At 41.3% G+C, this 12,858-nt stretch overlaps 1 protein-coding gene across 8 annotated transcripts in view; it reads right to left on the bottom strand.

Moving 5' to 3' along the window:
• Positions 1-12,858, bottom strand: part of BTRC (beta-transducin repeat containing E3 ubiquitin protein ligase) — a 179,474-nt gene that overhangs the window by 29,858 nt on the left and 136,758 nt on the right. The gene's annotated exons all lie outside the window — the stretch shown is intronic.

The following is a 12,858-nucleotide window of genomic DNA, read 5'->3' as shown; positions in this document are numbered from 1 at the left end:
CTAATTTATTTTGACTCCACAGCAAACAAATCAAGGCTCACTTTCCCCAAATTTTTTTTTTTTTTTTTTTTTTTTTTTTGCAGTATGCGGGCCTCTCACTGGTGTGGCCTCTCCCATCGCGGAGCACAGGCTCTGGACGCGCAGGCCCAGCAGCCATGGCTCACGGGCCCAGCCACTCCGCGGCATGTGGGATCCTCCCAGACCGGGGCATGAACCCGCGTCCCCTGCATCGGCAGGCGGACTCCCAACCACTGCGCCACCAGGGAAGCCCACAGCTTATTTTTTAATAGTCAAGTAAGAAATCCTCCATGCAAAGAAAAGCCAATGAATAATTTGAGACCCTGGTACCTTTGGAGATAAAGCTTAAATAACATCAATGCTCAATATACCCTTTTCCTCTCCCCAACCACCCCAAAATCCTATCTCTGCTGTCATCAAAATTATATGCCATAAAGTCTTCTATATTAATTGATTCATTCAATAAATATTAATTGAGCATCTATAATGTGCCAAACACTGTCCTAGGTGCTAGGAACACCTAGGACAAAAATAATACAGTCTCTACCATCAGTAACTTACATTGTAGTAGGTACAGCAAGCTAAAAACATTACCATACAAACAGAAAATATAATGCAGATAGTAGTTTGAAGAAAAATAAAACAGGATAAAGGGATAGAAAAATTAATATATGCTATTGTGACGGGCAAAAATCTAAGATGGTCCCCCAAGAAATTCTTGACCCCTGGTGTACAAGCATCTCTCTCAGTTATTCAAACAAACATGTAGGTACTGCCGTGACTTAATTAAGGTCCCAAATCAGGACCATAAGATAGGGAGATTACTCCAGTGGGTGTGATCTAATGACATGAGCCCTTTAAAAGCAGAGAGTTTTCTCCAGTTGGTTGCAGAAGAGAAGGGGATCACCTGACTAGGAATTCAGTCATCCTTAGGAGCTGAGAGCAGCTCCCAGCAGACAGCCAGTAAGGAAATGGGGACCTCAACCCTACAAAGGCATGGAGCTGAATTTGCCAACAACAATAACAACAATGAGCTGAGAAGAAGATTTTTCCCCAGATGAGAATTCAGCCCAGCCGACACCTTGATTTCAGCCTTGTGATACTTTGAGCAGAGGACCCAGTCATGCTATATCAGACTTCTGACCTAGACATCAGTGAGCTAATGAATGGGTGTTATTTTAACTTGCTAAGTTTGTAGTAATTTGTTATGTAGCAATTAATAAACAACCTAACAATTATTTAAGTCTAAGGGGTCAGAGATAGTTTCCCTGAAGATATGACATTTGAACTGACACATGAAGGAAATGAGGGAACTAGACATTTTGTTACACGGGGGAAGAATGGTCTAGGCAATGGGCATTTTGAGAGCAAAGGTCCTGGATGGTAGTCTAAATGGCATGTTCAAGAAACAACAGGAGGGCCCAGGGTGGCTAGAACCAAGTGAGCAAAGCAAGAAGAAATACAGTTGAAGAAGTAGTCCAAGCCAGATGATCCAGGTCATTTGGGTGGTAGTAGCTATCTCCAAAGATGGCCCCAAACAATTCCATCCCTTCCTGAACATGAATTCTGTTCCTCCCATCAAGAAGTAGTTTGTCCTAGCCTTTGAATCTGGCCTTTGACTAACAGAATGTGGAGAAAGTGACATTCTGGGACTTCTGAGTCCTGGCAACTTCTGCTTACTCTATCTTAGAACCTTGAGCCACCATGTAAGAAATTCAGAGTACCCTGCTGGAGAGGGAAGTCTGGAGGATGAGAATCTATGCAGAGAGAGGTCACATGGAGAAGCACATAGCCTGAGCATGACAATCTGAGACCTTATAAAGGATCACTGCTATGTGGAGAATAGGCTGCAGGGGACATGAATGGAAATTAGGAGACTAATTAACAGATTACTTCACAGTAGTCCATGGAAGAGACAACAATCTTTTGGACTAGTAAGGTAGCTACATGCGTGGTGAGAAATAATTGGGATTCAACATACACTTTGAAGGCAGAGCCAACTGAATTAGCTGATAGGCTGAATGCGGGGTATGAGGGGGGAAAAGGAGACAAGGACCATACTCAAGTCTGAAGCTGGGGAACACTGGGGTAAGATTCAGAAATTAACTGAAATTTTTGCTCTAAAAGTTGATTTTCTTTAGAGGATAACCACAACGTGGTAGGTACAACTAGGTACTTGTACTTTTTTTTTTTTTGGCTGCATCAGGTCTTAGTTGCGGCACACAGGATCTTTCGTTGCGGCGTGCAGGTTTCTCTCTAGTTGTGGCGTGTGGGATCAGTAGTTGCAGCGTGTGAGCTTAGTTGCCCCGTGGCATGTGGGATCTTAGTTCCTCAACCAGGGATTGAACCCGCGTCCCCTGCATTGTACTTTTCAAAGTAACTTGATGGATCTTTGGCATATTTGACTGAGGCAAACCCAGTGTGGCAAGGAGACCCATGCTACTGTGGAGTTCATACCTGCCTAGACATAATGAATGTGCCATAAAACTGTATCAAATTTGGATAATCAACTTCTGCTATTAAAGGCACAGACTTGCCTTAATTTCTAAAGGTTAACTCCTACCTGTAGGCCTCTTTACAAATGATTCCAGATACACAGCTGAAAGTATATTTCCAAGAATGGCATTAGCCATTCTCCTTTTTATTTTTATTTTTTTAAATTTATTTATTTTTGGCTGCGTTGGGTCTTCACTGTTGCGCACAGGCTTTTCTCTAGTTGTGGCGAGCGGGCGCTACTCTTTGTTGTGGTACACCGGCTTCTCATCGTGGTGGCTTCTCTTGTTGCGGAACACAGGCTCTAGGTGCAAGGGCTTCAGTAGTTGTGGCACGCGGGCTCAGTAGCTGTGGCTTGCGGACTCTAGAGCACAGGCTCAGTAGTTGCGGTGCACGGGCTTAGTTGCTCCGCGGCACGTGGGATCTTCCCGGACCGGAGATTGAACCATTGTCCCCTGCATTGGCGCACTGGCAGGCAGATTCTTGACCACTGCACCACCAGGGAAATCCCAAGCCATTCTATTTACATAGAAGGAGTGGACACCATAAACAGCAAACCTTGGTGTACACAGAGTTGGATGTTTTTTAGCATAAATGCCACGGTTGTCTATAAGACCAAAAATGATTAATAAGAAACTTGTTGGACATGGGCCTTGGGGGACTTCCAGGCTGTTTTATGTAGGTTATTTGTTTGTATCTCAGAAAATGAAAACTTGTGAAATATGGAGTAAGATTTTGAGAGCTAATAAATAGGTGGGTTTAGAAGCTTGACCAAACGCCACTTCTGATCCCAACATCCAAAACCTCTCACTCCATCATCTCTTATATATTTGTCTTTTATCTTTTAAAAGGTGGAAACGGACTGGAGTTGGATGCCACCGGAGTACTGTATTCTTGCTAAAGACCAGAAACGCCAGTAACAGAAAACAATAATCAGCAAAGTAATGAAATTATTCTGTTTATACTTTAAATGAACCATCTATAAAAATGGAATCAGCAGCTATCAGACCATTAACAGATAAAAATGCCTAAGGATTTCACATATTGATTATCCCACCACAGGAGCTTAAGTTCAGTCAAGACTTTGTCATACTTTCAATGATCCAGTCATAAATGGGACCTAAAACACTGTTTATTAGAAATGAAGTATAACCTGAGAGTTCATGTGTTTGCCAACTGTCTGCTGGTACTACATTCTAGTCACCACCCCTCAAAACAGAGTATTTCCTTGTAGGTAGAAAGACATACACCTCAGATCCATCATCACTTTACATGAGTACTCTTACTACACCATACCGCATTGTTTTAAGAGTGTTGGCCCTACAGTAGAAAGACCTGGTTTTAAATTTTAACTCCTTAATTTAGCAGCTGTGTGACATGGAATAAATAACTTGATTTTTTTTGAGTCTCTGTTCCCCTTGTCTGTAAAATGGGGCTAATTATAGAATCTATTACATTGGGTTTTTGTGAAGATCAAATAAAATAATCTAAGAAAAGCCATGCTTAATTGGTTCACCACCTGGCATACAGTAAAGTGCTCAGTAAATCAACAGTCAATGAATTTATGACACTGCTGGAGCTAGGCCTTCTCTCTCTCTTTAAATATATCCTTCGTTCTCATTATGTAATATATTTTTTTCTATTTTAATTTTCATTGAAGTATAATATATGTAAAAGTACATAATCTTTTTTTTTTTTTTTTTTTGCGGTACGCGGGCCTCTCACTGTTGCGGCCTCTCCTGACGCGCAGGCTCAGCGGCCATGGCTCACGGGCCCAGCCGCTCCGCGGCATGTGGGATCTTCCTGGACCGGGGCACGAATCCGTGTCCCCTGCATTGGCAGGCGGACTCTCAACCACTGCGCCACCAGGGAAGCCCAAAAGTACATAATCTTAAGTGTACAGCTTGATGAATTTCCACAAGGTAAACATACTATGTAACTAGCACCCAGATGAAGAAACAGATTATCACAAGCCTCACAAGCCCTGCCTTGTGCTCCCTTTTTCAAGTCACTAGCACCCCTAAGGGTAACCACTATACTCATTTCACTTTTTTTTTGACATCTTTATTGGAGTATCATTACTTTACAGTGAGTGGTGTGTTAGTTTCTGCTTTATAACAAAGTGAATCAGCTATACATATACATATATCCCTATATCTCCTCCCTCTTGTGACTCCCTCCCACTCTCCCTATCCCACCCCTCTAAGTGGTCACAAAGAACTGAGCGGATCTCCTTGTGCTATGCGGCTGCTTCCCACTAGCTATCTATTTTACATTTGGTAGTATATGTAAGTCCATGCCACTCTCTCACTTCGTCCCAGATTACCCTTCCCCCTCGCCATGTCCCCAGGTCCATTCTCTGCATCTGCGTCTTTATTCCTGTTCTGCCCCCAGGTTCTTCAGAACCCTTTTTTTTTTTTTAGATTCCATATACATGTGTTAGCATACGGTGTTTTTCTCTTTCTGACTTATTTCACTCTGTATGACAGACTCTAGGTCCATCCACCTCACTACAAATAACTCAATTTCGTTTCTTTTTATGGCTGAGTAATAGACCGTTGTATATATGTGCCACATCTTCTTTATCCATTCATCTGTTGAAGGACACTTATGTTGCTTCCATGCCCTGACTACTGTAAATAGAGCTGCAATGAACATTGTGGAATATGACTCTTTGAATTACGGTTTTCTCAGGGTATGTGCCCAGTACGGGGATTGCTGGGTCATATGGCAGTTCTATTTTTAGTTTTTTTAAGGAACCTCCATACTGTTCTCCATGTGTTCCTGTCTTGCTAGTTATTTGGCATGGGGTGTCCAGCACTGTAGCTTGCTGATCGTTGAGTGGAGCTGGGTCTTAGCGTTGAGATGGAGATCTCTGGGAGAGCTTTTGCCATTTGATATTACATGGAGCTGGGAGGTCTCTGGTGGACCAATGTCCTGAACTCGGCTCTCCCAACTCAGAGGCACAGGCCTGACACCTGGCTGGAGCACCAAGACCCTGTCAGCCATACGGCTCAGAAGAAAAGGGAGAAAAAAAGAAAGAAAGAAAAAAATAAAGTAAAATAAAATAAAGTTATTAAAATAAAAATAATTATTAAAAATAAAAAGTAATAAGAAAGAAGAGAGCAACCAAACCAAAAAACAAATCCACCAATGATAACCAGCACTAAAAACTGTACTAAAAAAACCCAAACAAACAAACAAAAAAAACGGACAGCCAGAACCCTAGGACAAATGGTAAAAGCAAAGTTATACAGACAAAATCACACAAAGAAGCATACACATACACACTCACAAAAAGAGAAAAAGGAAGAAAAAATATATATCTTTTGGGAAGGCTGAGGTCTTCTGCCAGGGTTCAGTAGGTGTTCTGTAGGAGTTGTTCCACATGTAGATGTATTTCTAATGTATTTGTGGGGAGGAAGGTGATCTCTACTTCTTACTCCTCCGCCATCTTGAAGGTCTCTTTATTTCATTTTTTAAAATACGTATTTTTAAAAAAACTGCCTATACAATTTACAGTAGCATTAAAAAATGTAATACTTAGGAATAAGTTTAACAACATATGTGTAACACCTGAAAACTACAAAACATTGCTGAGGGAAAACTTAAAATACTTAAATAAATGGAGAAATATATGTTCACAAATTAGACTCAATATTGTTAAGATGTTCATTCTTTCCAGTTGATCTATAAAGTCAATGCAGTATCAATCAATCTAGCAGGCAAACTGACAAGCTGATTCTAAAATTTAGACAGAAGTGCAAAAGACCTAAACTTTAGCTGAGACAATCTTGAAAAATAAAAACAAAGATGGACTCACACTAATGAATTTCAAGACTTACAATAAAGTAATAGTAATCGGGCTTCCCTGGTGGTGCAGTGGTTAGGAATCTGCCTGCCAATGCAGGGGACACGGGTTTGAGCCCTGGACCGGGAAGCTCCCACGTGCCTCAGAGCAACCAAGCCCATGCGCCACAACTACTGAGCCTGTGCTCTACAGCCCGCGAGTTACAATGACTGAGCCCATGTGCCTGTGTTCCACAGCAAGAGAGGCCATGGCAATGAGAGGCTTGCGCACTGCAGTGAAGAGTAGCCCCTGCTCACCGCAACTAGAGAAAGCCTGTGCGCAGCAACGAAGACCCAACACAGCTAAAAATAAAAAAATACATTTAAAAAAAAAAAAAAAAAGAATCACACCCTTAAACTACAGCATGTGGTAACTTGATGGATGGAACTCTGTAGTATAGTCTATAAAAAAAAAAAAGTAATAGTAATCAAGATAGCATGGCTCTGGTGTAAGGACAAACATGTCGATCAATGGAACAGAATAGCAAATTCACAAACAATTTCACATATATAGCCAGTTGATTTTTGAGAAAGGTGCCAAGATAATTCAATAGGTAAAGGATAGTGTTTTTCAACAAATTATGCTGAAATAACTGGATATCCATATAGAAAAAATGAACCTTGTTCTCTAGTTTAGATCTTATTAAAAAATTAGCGGCGGGCTTCCCTGGTGGCGCAGTGGTTGAGAGCCCGCCAGCCGATGCAGGGGACACGGGTTTGTGCCCCGGTCCAGGAGGATCCCACATGCCGCGGAGCGGCTGGGCCCGTAAGCCATGGCCGCTGAGCCTGCGCATCCAGAGCCTGTGAGCCACAACTACTGAGCCCGTGCACGTAGAGCCCTGCTCCAGAACAAGAGAAGCCACCGCAATGAGAAGCCTGCGCACTGCAACGAAGAGTAGCTCCCACTCGATGCAACTAGAGAAAGCCCATGCACAGCAACGATGACCCAACACAGCCAATAAATAAATAAATAAATTTTAAAAATCTAAAAAAAAAAAAGTTAACATAAGTGGATTCTGGACTTATACATAGGAGCTGAATTTCTAGAAGAAAACAAAACTTCTAGGAGAAAACAGAAAATCTTGGTGTTATTGGGATAGGCAAACATTTCATAGATAAGGCATAAAAGAACAAGAAAGAACAAACATATATTTTTTAAAAACTCTTAGAACTCGATAAGAAAAGAAAACAAGTAATCCTATTTTGTTTTGTTTTGTTTTTTGAAAGGGCAAAAGACCTGAACAGACACTTCACAAAAAAGGATCCATATACGGGATGACCAATAAACACATGAAAAGATGTTCAATATCATGAGTCACTTGGGAAATGCAAGTTCAAATCACGGGACACGACTACATAGTTATTAAAATGGCTAAAATTAAAAAGACTGACCATACTAGGTAGTGGCAACAACGATGAGCAACTGGGTCTTCCATACATTGCTGCCAGTAATGTTTAATAGCACAACCATTTTACAAAACGGGCTGACAGTTTCTTACGAAGTTATATATCTATTTACCATATGACCCAGGAATTTCACTCCTAGGTGTTTACCCCTTCCCAATGGAAAAAAAAATTTCCACACAAAAACTTGTACATGAATGTTCATAGCTGCTTCATAATAGTCCCAAACTGAAAGAATCCTAATGCCCATCAAGAGTTTAACTGATAAACAAATTGTGATATATCTGTACAAAGGAATAGTACTCAGCAATAAAAGAACAAACTACAGATACACAAAATGACAAGGATGAATCTCAAAAACATGCTGAATGAAAGAAGCCAGGCACAAAAAGAATATATTACTTTATGATTCTACTTATATAAAACTCTAGGAATAACAAACCTAATTTATAGTGATAAAAACAGAACAGTGGTTGCCTGGGGCTGGATATGGGGATGGGATTGACTGGGTAAGGGCACCAGTGAAGTTTTGGGGGTAATGAAAATGCTCTATATTGTTGACTGCTATACAGGTATATACATTTGCCAAAATTCATCGAACTGGATACTTAAAATGGGTGTATTTTATTGTATGTAAATTATACCTTAATAAAATAGATTTTAAGAACTTCTAAGGATAGCATATTCCTAAGGATAAATGCCACCGTAATATTAATTTCATTCATAACTAAGATATTATATTTGTAAAGAACTCTGGAGATAAAGGTCTTTGTTATCAAGCCTCTTCCCTCTATCCTTCTCCCTTACGGATTTTCTACTAATGTCTAAAGTAAATGCAGCAAAATTTCAATTTGGGAATCTCAGAAAATCCACAGGGGTACAGTGAAAAAGTTCAAGTATTAAAAAATCAAAAGGTTGTATATTAGAGTGTATGGAAGTGACGGTAATGGTTACTTGTGGCAGTAGAATTGATTTGGCTTTCCCAGCAAAAGCCTGATGACTCAACCACTACTGTTCAAATGTCTAGGAAAGCTGACAAACAACCTCAGTTTAATGGTAACACTAACTTTCTGCCACCCCTGCACATCTCCTGTTCTGCTTTTCTGTTTACAATGAACAGTTATCTCCAAAAGAAAGAAAGAAAGAAGCCGTCAGGTGACAAACACACAAAATGAAAGGACTTAAGTATTTATGCGACTGTCCTCAGCTTAGTCCTCAAAGGCCAAGGGCTAACATTTCCCTCCCTGAAAATATATTAAAGCATCACTTTCAAAATTACCATGAATTTCTCTGAAGCTGCTGCCTGGGCCAGGAGGGAAAAATATATACTTGCAGACACCAACTAGCCTAACCACCACCACGGCAACGTTAAGTGTGCTGACTTTGCTAACGGTACTGTGTGTAGGCTGGAAGATACAGCATGGACTGGCTGAACTTGATGGTAAGATGACAGATGTTTCTAGTTTGCATGTAAACCCTGCGTTAATCACAAGGAAGGGTATGTTAAGTAGAGAAAGGAAAATGTTCCAGATATAGGACAACATTTGGAATTGGGGGTGCAAGAACTAGATACAGAGAATAATATTGATGACTAGAGAGATGCAAATGATATTTAAGAATTCTGTTTGGTCTTAAGAAGGACTCTGAGGAAAGATTCTGGCATTGAAACCCATGCGGGGTGGGGGGAAAGGGATATAATGATTACGATGATGAATGAATGTAAGAATAAAATGGGTAAAAGTCGTACTCGGGATAAGGCTGCAGCCTAAGAGGGATAGGACAAGAATTCTGACTAAGGCTGGAACTTCAGTGTTATCAATCAACCAACAACCATTTTTTAAAAAAAAATAGAAAATGTTTAAATTTTATTACTTTACACTTAAAACATAAAGTACAGAATGCCGTAAATAACAGGGAAGAAAAAGATAACATTACAAATCATTCAAACACAAAGACTGAGGAAAGAAAGTAAATTTCGGGTTGGGGTAGCAGGTTGATGGTGTAGTCAGGAGCTGACAATGGTGGTGGTGAAGAGCCTGATTTGCCCGCGGGGGCGGGTGGGGATTTCCTGCAGGAGCTAGTGCAGGTTCTCCCTGGAGGGGTGGTGAATTTTGACCTGGCTCTGGGTCTCCTGCAGGAGCAGCGGCGGGTTCTCCCTGCCCAGGTGGTGAATCATCATCTGGGGCTGGGTCTCCTGCTGGAGCTTCAGACTCTGCCTCGGTGGACTCCAGGTCCTACAGCTGACTCAAGGGAAGGTTGACACGGTGCTCCATGTTGGAGCCGGATGTGCTAATAAGCTCCCTGTGAGCCCAGGACAGGATCCTGGGGAGTAGCCTGGGTGGTGCTCGAGGCCAAGGCCTTTCCTGTTCACCTCTGGGCCCTGGTTCTAATGAACCCTCAGTGGCCACACTCACCGGGAGCCTGCACTGGCCCTCCCTGGCAGTGTGGTGCACTGGCTCCTCACTTGGGCAGATGAATTGGATGTCCCCATCAAGCAGCTCCTCACCAGTCTCTGGGGTGGGGCTCTGCAATGACAGTGACCAGCAGCTGGCCTGGCCCAGAGGTATCAGAGCCCTGCCTGGCCAGTATCTTATCACTGCTTCTTCTGCCCATTTGACCTTCTGCTCCCAGATCAGGCACAGACCTGTGTCTGCTCCGATATGCACTTAGGAGAAAGGATATACATCTAGAGGGCTTGTGACAAACCTCGGGTAGAAGGGCACTGCCTGGGCTCTCTACATCCAGCCCAGCCAGCTTTGACCTGGGGTGTGGACATAATTGGCCCATCAGACTTCTAACCCCTCATCAGCCTGCTCTTGCTTGAGGAAGACCGATCCCACATAAACCCCCACCTTCACACATACAGGGAGGGGACACAGGGCTACCGGGGTGGGATCAGAGTGATGTCTTGGCCTGAGCTGGCCTGCCCTGGGCCTCCCTGTGTTACTTTTTTTTTTTTTTTTTTAATTTTTATTGGGTTATAGTTGATTTACAATGCTGTGTTAGTTTCAGGTGTACAGCAAAGTGAATCTGTTATACATATATCCACTCTTTTTTAGATTCTTTCCCCATATAGGCCATTACAGAGTATTGAGTAGAGTTCCCTGTGCTATACAGTAGGGCCTTATTAGTTGTCTATTTTATATATAGTAGTATGTATGTGTCAATCCCGATCTCCCAATTTATCCCTCCCCCCTTATCCGTGGTAACCATAATTTTTAACAACCATTTATTGAGTGACTAGTCTGTGCTAGGCATTCTTCTAGGTGCTAGGGAAACTGGTGAACAGGTAGACAAAGTTTCTTTCTCTGGTGAGGAGTAGAGGGAGAATATGTAATAAATATTTTAATCTCAGAAACCAGTAAGTATTGTGAAGAAAACAAAATAAGGTAACAAAAAACAGGAAGTGAATAGTACAACCTACTCTAACTGAGGTGGTTATGAAATGATGCTGAAGCAGGTAACATTTGAGCTGAGATCTGAAAGATGAGAGTCAAGCCTTGTGAAGATCTGGGGGAAAAAGCCTCCCAGACAGAAGGAAGAACAAGTCAAAGGTATATTCAAGTGAAAGAAAGAAAGGTGACTGGTATGGGTGGGGCAAACTGAATGAGGGGGAAAGTGGTGGGAAACGAGGTTAGTAAGGTGACGCAGGGCCAGATCATGTAAGGCCTTCCAGGTCACAGTAAGAAGTCTGGATTTCTTGTTAAGTGTAAAGGAGAGCCCCTGGAGGTTTAGAGATAGTTAAATATGGCATCATCTAATTTATGCTTTAGAAATACTTATACTAGGTACCACACAGAGAAAGGGGAGTGGGGGGCATCTGGGGCAGTGGGGAGGGGATAACAAGGGCTAGTTGAAAGAGCAGAGGAAGGAAGACCAATTAGAGCTGATAAAATAATCCAGGCAAGAAGTGATCATGGCTAAGGTTAGAAGAGGTAGATTAGGAAGTGCTTAGAAGAAAGGTATTTTACCCTCACAAGAGAGGAAGGAGGAGAAAAGCCCTCCTTTTATATAATTGAGAATTATAAATCTAGGTTATAATACACATTTATTTCAGTATAGTGATTTACTTCTTCAGTAGGGCCGATCCTTCAAATATTTAATCTGGTACATTAACCTGGATAGGGATAAAACCAGGGTTCTTGCTCCTTGTGGCCAGGAGAAACAAGGTAAAACATTCAAGATTTTTGCATGGGAAAGAGGAGGAGTTTTTAGGTCTGTACTATTCTCTATTGGTTATTGCCAGGCTTCAGCTAAATAAGAATACAAAAACTTTGATTTCAAAGTGTTTTCCTACTGTTTTCCCTTGATTTCTTTGTAAAAATATCTCTTAAAAAAAAAAGTCAACATTGTCTTCGTTAAATTAAGAGGAAATGATATTGTCTACATTTTGATTAGGACTGAAAGAAATAAGTAAGCACACCTAAGGATGGAGATGGTGATAGCAGGGAGATCCAGAACAGCTCTAGAACTTACAAAGAGCTAGGGTAGAAAAGAAAAAGGGACCCAGAAGGTTCAATAGAGTCCACTGGCACTTAAGCATCTTTTAACAAGTGAGTTTCAAGAGAAACTGAAAGAATTTGGCCATAAATTGAACATGCAGAGTAAAAGGTAATGAATGCTCAAAAGTGGAACCATAACTTTTAACATTTCCAGTTTTCCATTTTTAAAAAATCTCTATAACTTTCAGTGACCAAAGAAGTAGTCCCTTATCTTTGGGGGAGCGCCTCAGGTAAGAGTGCAAATGAAAAGAAAATGGTGGCTGCATGTATAGAACAGGACAAACATTTCAACAGGAGTAAGCATCACTTTTCTCAGTGGGATTATTGTATTAATATTTTAACAGCTTCTACTAAATATGATTATATATTAGGTGAACTCATAAATATGTCAGATCTGATTAGTGAACGTGGAAGACAGGAAGGGGCAGACTTGTCAGCAGAAGGAAAGTTCACATTATGAATTTGACTGGTTTCTAATAACCAACAAGAAAAAGCTTGCAATCACTCCAATTCTTTTAAATAAAACTTACCAGGAAATGAATTCACAAATGCCCGGGTATAAATGATTATTTAAAGACTGGACACTTGGCAA

Source organism: Neophocaena asiaeorientalis, unplaced genomic scaffold (assembly GCF_003031525.2).
Source record: "Neophocaena asiaeorientalis asiaeorientalis breed wild unplaced genomic scaffold, Neophocaena_asiaeorientalis_V1.1 scaffold240, whole genome shotgun sequence".
Taxonomy (NCBI): domain Eukaryota; kingdom Metazoa; phylum Chordata; class Mammalia; order Artiodactyla; family Phocoenidae; genus Neophocaena; species Neophocaena asiaeorientalis.
This window is presented reverse-complemented; position numbering and strand designations above follow the sequence as displayed.